Raw genomic sequence first — 9,531 nt, forward strand, 5'->3', positions numbered from 1 at the left:
TCCGTATTCAAACGCTAAAAGAAGAAAAAGCAAGACTGGAAGAATCTAATCGTGAATTATCATTAAAAAACGACTACTTAATTCAACAATTAAGTCTCAATGCCCTGCCAAAGTCTACAGAACTTACGTCTTCTCTGCAGCAGAAGAATACAGTGGCATTATTTCTTCTCCTTATTACTTTCCTTGCAGTGGAAAATGGGAAGAAATCTATATTTTTGAAGTCTTCGAATCGACCTAATTTGGTTATAAAATCGAGGATCTTTAATTCATTTAAGGAATTGGATCGAAGAAAAACTTTTCATAGGCACTATGTTGACTATGATTTTTTTGTCGCGATATTTTGTTGTGACATTATTAAAAAATTTAATTGGTTTTATAAATAAATGGCTTTATTCTTAAACATTTTTATTGTTTATGACTTTACTTTTATTTGGATTTAAGTGTTAGAACGAGTATAACCATGCTTTTACACACCAAATAATCTGACAAGTTATTTTTAAACCGGAGAACTTTTGAGAAATTAGTTACTTGTCAAATGAGAACTGAGCTTTTTCAGTTTTTTAAAATTTTATAAAAATATTTGTTTGTATGTTTTAGGAGATTGATTCTGTAAATAATAAAACAATAACTGGCATTTACTGCATTCTAAGTATTCCTTCTACCGAAATATGCAATTTTTGCGAATATTTATTTTGAATTCTTCAAAAACACTTAAAGAAAATATGAATAAAATTAATAGTAAAGCTCAATTTAATGAAGGTTCACTTCTTTACGACTGTCTAGTGAAAATTATTTCGATTTTTATAATCAAGAATGGAGTTATCTCAACATGCTACAGGAATTATTAATAGTAGATACATTATCTTCATAAAATTTAAAATCGTTGTGGTGTTGTGGCGTGTTTATCGTTTTTGACAATTATCTAATGTGTCAATAGAGAGTATAAATATAATCTGGAACTTGGATCGATGTCAGATAGACATTTGACTTTTTCGATCAGAATTTATATATCACGTGCTTTCTCAGTCCGGAATTCCGAACGCAAATTTTGTGAAAACCTTAATCAACAAATAAAATATTATTTTGAAACTCAACAATAAAAGGATTGAAACTGTAAAACTGGGAAGAGAAATCCGGCAAGAAGATTCACTCTATGGATCCGTTAAGTATGATCTTAAATATGAAGTTCCGGAAGGTGTGTCTAACCAAAGTCATCTGCTTGCGGTCTTATATTTGACAAACTATTTGTTGTTTATTGAAAACGTGAAAATAATTGGTGAGAATGAGAATATTGTTTTAAAAATGATGAAAGATTTTTTCGATGTTTTTTGCTTCAAGAGGGACTCAGAAAAATCTCAGACCAACTTGCACTATGTGAAAGATACAAAATGTCTGTATGACTGCGTTGGGCAACTTTACCAGGGAGTTCTGGAGGATAGAAATATCAACGTCAAGAAAAACGAAGTAATGTGACCAATTGCTCGCAGCTACTGATCTGGCAATTCGCTGTATTCTAATCAATTTACGAATAGATCTTAATCCTGAAAATAAATAACGATTTCAGAAATTCTCATTTTCTAGGATCCTAGTTTTTAGGATCCTAGCGGGATAGTTATTCCTTCAGTTGTTTTTAGTCGGATCTCTTCTCCTTTGTTTTCCATATTATTTAGTCTGTTGAAAACCTTCCAAAATGAGGGTTTTTCTTATTCAGTTTTTAGCATTGTCTCTTCATAGCAAGGTCTGAATGATTTTTGCGACATCATTTATCTCTGTTTTCACGGTACGAATCTTATCCCGAAGACGAATGCAATATATGGTGTCACTGCATCGTCTTAGCTTCTTTTCAAGGTTTCCCTTCCATTTTATAAGTTTTCCCAAAGATTCGTCAATCCGGGTTTTTCTGTTACTATTTGACATGATGTATTTTCTGACCGAAGATTTTTGGAGAAAATCCAGTTTAGCTTCTCTGAGAATTTTATCGAGTTTTTCAATTTTTATATTTGAGGAGATGTTTTCTATTGGATACGGTATCAAATGCATTTTCATTGATATCTCGAAGTCAGACCAGATTGTCCGAGACGTATCATATCCGATGAAAAGATCTTCGCATATCGTAGATGATGTTTGCATACATAAAGATTGAGGTAGGTGATCACTACCAATGTTTATCTAAATTCTTGGTATGCTGCATTGATGAACAAGATCAGCCGATACAAGAAAAACTTCAATACAATCCTCCCCATAACAAGAGAAATGGTTTGGTTCTTGTAAGGTCAAAACACTAAAGCCGCAGTTCTTCGATAATCTGAGGAGTATATGACCGTCCGAATTTGTATTAGCACACCAGTACGATGTGTGTTTTGCGTTAAGGTCTGCTATTAGAATTCCTCCATCATTGTTTTGGAAAAATTCTTCAATAAGATTTGGTTAATTCTTTATTGCTTTGGAGTACATAGCTCCTACAGATATCCATCCAAGGAATGTTAGTAGTTTCAATGCAATTAGTTCGCAAAAATTTCTTCAACGATTTTCAAGTCCCTCACCATTAGATTGTCTTTATAATGTCAGGTCGCCATGGGATATCAATCGACTGAAAACCATGGATTTTGTGATGCTGCTTTCCCTTAAGCTTTGTTTATTAACAACCAATATGTTTACCGATCTAACCAAGTAGCTTAGCTCTGTAGCCCGTTTCCGAATTGACCGGGGGTTGATAAGCGTAAAAACGCTCATCTCGTCAAGTTTTGGTGGCTGTCCTCCATAAAGAGCGCCACCAGTTCCAGTAAATTTTTAAACGTTTTTTTAGTCGTCGTTTTCGATTTAAGATGGAGATCCTCCAATTGATTCTTGGAGTATTTTTTATGATTTTCTCTGGGTGGCCCTCATGGAGATAAAGTCAGGTATTAATGCTGATCTTTTTTTCCTCTATTTCCCAACGAGATTTTCAACAGAATTTTTTCCAAATCAGCACAGGTAGCACATAATTTTCTTTTGTTGGGAGATTTGAGAATATTACGAGCCTGGTTATAAGCAGTCGAGGATTCATCTAGAACAGGGGTCTCCAAACCCCGGCCCGCCATGTGATTTAATCCGGCCCGGCTGTTGTAAATATCTTTTTTTGGCAATAAGAAAGGAAATAGATTTGTTTCTCATAAAGAAAAACCGAAAAGAACCACTTTTGTCAGACACAGAATGGCTTTGTAGATTGGCTTTTTTCGTGGACATTACAGGCCATATGAATGAATTAAATCTCAATTCGCAAGGTTAATTTATTATATTTTAGTTTTGAAGGTGAATATGCTCTTATTTGTGATTTATTCACAGATGTCAAGGCATTTAGGTAAAAACTAGTGCTTTTTGGAAAACAACTCAAAAATAAAAACTATGTCCATTTTGCATTTTGCGAAAATTTCTGTAAAGAAAACGTTTGTGAATTTCCTGTCGAATTTGGTACCAAAATAATTAAGGATTTGAAGAAACAATTTCTTGAACGATTTTCTGATCTTGACAAGAGAAGCGATGAAATAAGGTTTTTTCAATGCGAAGCCGAAACTATTCAAGTTATCTTCAACTTGAAATAATTGAACTCCAATCAGATAATATTCTGAAAGATAAATATGAAAAACAGAATATTATTCAATTTTATAAATTTTAAATTCTAATCAGTTTCCAATTTTGAAACGATACGCATGCGGATTTATATCTACTTCTGGTACAACATACCTTTGTGAACAAACATTTTCATGAATGAAATATGTAAAATCCAAATATCGAGCAAACTTGTCGGATGAGCACTTAAAGTTGCTTTTGATAATCGGGACAACAGACTTGACGCCTGATTACAATAAATTTCATTTTATTTAGTCTCTTGTTCTTTTACTAGCTTGTTCAATTGCTTTTGCATAAAGATAGTTTCCATGTGGGAGCCGAACGCTTTATTTTGTGTTAAAAGCTACATGAACCTTAATTAACACCAAGCTCCTACAAGATAGTGAGACTAGAGTTAAATGACAAAGCAAAGGACTTTAATGAAAAACAAAATTAATAAACTAATCCCAAAAATTCCAATTGATTATAATGATGAGTCAGCTTAAAACCTTTTTTACTTTATTAGCTTAAAATCTGTTTGAGTTTTGTTTGTTATTTTAACTTTTTGACAAATAAATTAACTTATATTTAATTGTTTTAATCATAATATAAGTGCATAATTTGTTATAAATTATTAATCAAATGGTCGACGCATTTCGTGAATATCTGCGATTTCCAACAGTCCAACCAGATCCTGATTATGGTGACATTCTATTAAATAAAAAGCACTTTTAGGTCCTGCAGTTAAATTTCTCTCTGATTTAGCCCTTGGAATAGGGCTTCAGCCTACCGTTTTAGAATTTTATCCAACAAAGCTGATTCTTGTAATAAAGTGGCAAGGGAACGACCCTGAAGCGGAATCAATTTTACTGAATTCTCACATGGACGTTGTTCCAGTGTACAGAGTATTTATGTGTAAATTCAAATATTTTAAGGAGAAATGGACATTTGATCCATTTGGTGCAGAAATGGACAATAATGGGAACATCTATGCACGTGGAAGTCAGGTTTAAATATATTATAAATGTGGTTAGGATATGAAATGTGTCACAATTCAGTATTTTTTAATTTACTGACGTCAGATATTTAGAAGCGATCAGAAAACTCATCAAAGAAGGTTATGTTCCTCGCCGAACTATATACATCAGCGTAGTACCAGGTTTATAATTTTTATTTTATTGTTATCAGATGAGGAAATCGGTGGACTGACCGGAATGGCGACGTTTGTGAAGAGTGAGTATTTTAAATCTCTCAACATTGGTTTTGCCCTTGATGAAGGTGTTTTATTATGTCACTAAGAGTTGTAGGAATTGCATCCCCAAATGCAACGTTTTCAGTTTTTTATGGCGAAAGGACTGTAATGCGTTTGATTTTTTTGACTTGAATGATTTATAGCATTCAAATTGACGTGTCATGGAAACCCAGGCCATGGGTCACTTTTTTTGGAGAACACTGCAGGAGAGAAGATGGTAATAAATTTTAGGTTTTAAATTATAGGCAAACTGTCTCGCTGCAGTACAATCTTTCCGCAATAATGAAAGACGAAAACTTGAAGAGTTGTTATGAAACTGTTAATTTTAGAAATCCCGGGATGAAACTGGGAGATGTAACAACTGTCAATTTAACCGTTCTTGAAGGCGGCGTACAGACAAACGTTATCCCGGCCACTCTTTCTGCCAGTTTTTTTTCTTATTTAAGCTATTTGAAGCATTTGATTTACGATTACCTTCAACCACAAGTTTTACTGAAATTTGTGATCAGGTTTTTCCTGAAGCTGAAAAAAATGAGATTTTTATCAATAAAATTTATGTTTTATTTGAATTTTTGTAATATTTGACAGGATAGTGAACAAATTCAACCTTCGTCCCTTGATTCCCCGTTTTGTAAATCGTTTTTTTCTGCTATTGATGAACTGTGAGTTTTAATCAATAATTGAGTTAAATTATATTTTAATTTTAAATTTTTGATAAAAAACTTTAGTGAACTGGAAACACAGGTCATGATTTTTCCGGCAGGAACTGATGCAAGATATCTTCGTGGAGTACATTATTAAATCTAACAATACATAGACTGGAATTCCAGTTCTCAACTTTTCCCCGATGAATAACACTCCTGTGCTTCCTCATGACCATGATGAGTATCTAAATGTTGATACGTTTTTGCGAGGAATTGATATTTATCAGATCATTCTCCAAAAAATATCAACTTAATCTAATTTAATTCTAATTTGATTATCTCGATTTTTCTAACCATAATTTAATATTTAATTTTTTTAATATTACCCACAAATGATTAATTAATGATGAAAAGAATTTGACCATTATCATTTTTCTATTTAATGTATTTTTATTTAAGAAAAAAAATTTCTACAGATATTTAGTTCATTGAAAAATACGTTTATGAGTCAGCAAATATAGTTTTTTATTACAAAAATTGGTTTTTATTTAATCTATTTTATCATTAACAAAATGTAGATTAACAAATTGCCAATTAAATCATTAATAACTCTTAGAATAATGGTCGGAAAATTAATTATCAATTGTATTAAAATGTATAATGATTGACTATTAGATTATTTCAAATAATTTCTTTTTGGATAAATCATAAAATCAAAAACAAAATTAGATGCTAGCTAGGTAAGTAGCTAAGAGAATAATCGAGAGCCTAAGAGTCAGCTTAACGAACCGCGGGGTGCGTATTTTCGTTGAGCACAGCGACCGAGAGTTGTCGAAAAAGCCAGCTTGTTCAAGTAACTTAATAGAAATTTTTTAAAAAATTTGAAACTTCATAATCCTGATAAAATTGGTACACCCGTTCATCACAGTCAGATTGAAATTATTGATTTTAAAGCATGTAATGCTTATCTATCATACAATTGTTAAATGTATGAAGAGGAAATAAACGACAGTTTATGTAGAATAACGTGAGGCGACGAGTCCTGTGAATGGAATCTCCTACCTGCCGGATCTCAGCGTGGCGTAATGTGGTTTACCATGTTAGTTGGAACTTCAATTGATATGAAAACGCTCAGAGGGCACCTAATCCCTACCGAAAAAGAACTTGTAGAAATCTGACCCCAAGGAAATCTTTTTCACAGGTCGATCGAACCTTTCCGAAGGATCTCCGTCTCTTGCGAAGTGCATCGAGGATCATGGGAAATTATAATTAACAAGTTCACCCTGGTCCTTTGGTCATTAATAAATTTCTCAAAAAATTATAATTGAAAACATATTGAAATTATTTATGTAGATCATGCTCACTAAATAAGTTTTTTCAATTCCTTTTGAGCTGAATTCATATTCTTATTAGCACTACGCGATGTCAGTAGGCATGTGAAGTCACCTTTCTATGTTTTGTTATATTCGAGCCAGGTCGCGTAACATGTAAAGATCCTCGTTATCCTTAAAGCGCTTCTCATTTTTTTGAAGTCCTCGTGAAGGACAGACGACACTGTTGTCTTTGAGCAGCCTCTGAAATGTATTGCGTCCAAAGAAAGTGATCCTACATGGCGCTGAGTTTGTGCGGGTATCTATATCTATCCGAGAATGTGACAAAACATATTCAATTTGGCCTCTAGAATCTCCTCAAAATTGACGTGGTTCTTTCTCTCTTATAGAGGATTTGGGACGACATTTTTGATCGACTTCGCGAAAAAAGAATTAGTTGTAGCTGATCTCTGAAAAAACAGGTTTAGAATTTTGTACTTCTGTTTTGTACAAGTTCATTTTAGCTAATATCTCACAAAGCTTGCCAACACCACTGGTGTTAGGATCTCAACACTACCCTAGTTTCTGAATAGGAGTCTCTCTCCTGTTGCTAGAGAGGTGCATCTTTTATACATTCCAGTTTAGGATCTAAGAAATGACTGCCTAGTTTCTGTGTTTCCTATTTAAAGTTAAATTATATAATTTTTTTTAAGTGTGTTAGTAATATTTTTAAAATTTGATTATTATTATTTGTTGTGTTATTTATTATTAATAAGCACACTGCAAAATAACGTTAGTAAAGTTTCTCGCTTGTTATTTAAGAGAGGAAAGAGATTTCCAATAATCGGGACTGAGAATCTAAATTAAATAGTCTAGCTAAAGTATATACAATTAACGTCTATTTGTTAAATTGATTTTATGGCAGATGATGATTCTTAAGTCAGTCATGATTCTGATATAAGAGATGACTCTTACTTACTGATGCCGGATAACACTTTATTAGGATAATTTTTTATACCTGAATTTTATATTATATCAGTAGTTATTAAAAAATAGACATTCAATTAGTTCGATATGATGCCATCATTCCATCATGCATGCCTTGTATGTTGATGCAATTAAAGTGAATTTTAATTGCTTTAACTATTAATGACCTACCTAATGAATTTTCTTAGAAATAGTCATGTTAATAAAGCAGTGAACTAATGTGGTGGTCTCATTTAAGAATCGCATCAATCAGGACTGGAATTCCTCCAGTTAAAAAGACATGAGATTTATATGTATTATTTAGGTAGGTTAGTGATCGTGGGAAATAGTCCTGTTGACACGAAAGTAGACATGGCCTTGAAAACAAGTGTATTTCATAAAATATAAAATTAGATAACAATATTTGAAGTCGTGTTTACATTTAAAGGCAACTCAAAGCAAGTCGAAGTAGATAAATTTTACAAGTATAATCTACTTGCTGGACAATTTGGCACAGTCACAATAGTCCTTGTCGTATTTACATGGGATAGAATAGTGAACAGTTATAGTCCTACATAAAAAATTAAATCTGGACTAATGGATACATCCAATTAGTGACAATCAAGAAACGTTGGCAAGCATGATCGCTATCCATGCATTGCATTAAGGTTGACAACAACAAAATTGCGGAAGAAGAAAATAATCTTATCGTTAGGAAAGAGTAATTTCGAGTGTCAGTTGACCTGTCAGAGGAGTCGGCTTTCTTACTACAATAATATTAGGAGAGGTGTCGAGACGTGATCGGTCCTCGGAGTAGTTGTCTTATAGAAGAAACATCAATTAATGATAGTTAAATTGAGTATTGTTAACCCAAATAAATAAAATATTAACTAAGATAATCTCATCGAAATCCTTGTTGAGCTTAGTTTTCTTAAAGACAAATTACTAAAACTCTTAAATGATTAGGTTCTCAGTCATTTTTTTTCTTCGTATTGAAGAGAAAATTCATTTGATATCAAACTTAATAAGTACGAATTCTCCATTAAATAATATGAAGAATAGTTTATAGTTATCATTAAAGTGATGACAAAAGACAATCTTCCTATTCTAAAAAGTATGTCACTTGTGTGGGATGCGATCTACAAAGGCAAGTTTTTTGTGTTGAAATTATCTCTTCGGCCGTATTCCTTGCGCACGCAGGAGCGTGTGAAAATCGACAAATATCAAATTCTCTCATATCATCTTTTTTGCTCCCGTCTTAGTTGAAGTCTTTGGAGATGCAGGAAATTTTATCTATGACCTCAGAAGTAGGATTTCTTCGCGTAAATGTGAGCAAAGTGAATCATCATGATTCCTACAAAGAATTTCAATTGCCATTTTTCTAAAAACAGTCAATTTATTCTCTTTGCACATTAATTGATTCTAAATCTTAACTTTTTTCTAAAACCCTCCTGAATAGTCAAAGAAACAAACCACTCAACTATTGAACTAATCTACAACAAAACGAATGGAATCCAAAAAGAGAGACCTCTAAAAGTGTGGTTTTTACTGAAACAGCATTGGAGGAAATTGTTTCCTAATCCTGTCCGAAGAACCCGTCGAAAAATGTAAAAACGGAAAAGTCCTGATAAACCTTGAGCTTAGACAATTTCGAATGCCATTTGGATCTCCTTTAAAGCAGAGTTAATTGCAGCGCAAGCTAATGCCAACATCCTCAATGTTTTTGACATAGCATTTCCCGCAAGTTTGTAATAACTCGTTTCTCCTTCAA

General features: G+C 32.9%; 1 pseudogene; it reads left to right on the forward strand.

Moving 5' to 3' along the window:
• Positions 1 to 4,230: 4,230 nt before the first annotated feature.
• LOC115230916 lies at positions 4,231 to 5,798 on the forward strand (annotated as a pseudogene).
• Positions 5,799 to 9,531: the final 3,733 nt, after the last annotated feature.

The sequence above is a fragment of the Octopus sinensis genome, unplaced genomic scaffold (genome assembly GCF_006345805.1).
Source record: "Octopus sinensis unplaced genomic scaffold, ASM634580v1 Contig16769, whole genome shotgun sequence".
In the NCBI taxonomy this organism is placed as follows: Eukaryota; Metazoa; Mollusca; class Cephalopoda; order Octopoda; family Octopodidae; genus Octopus; species Octopus sinensis.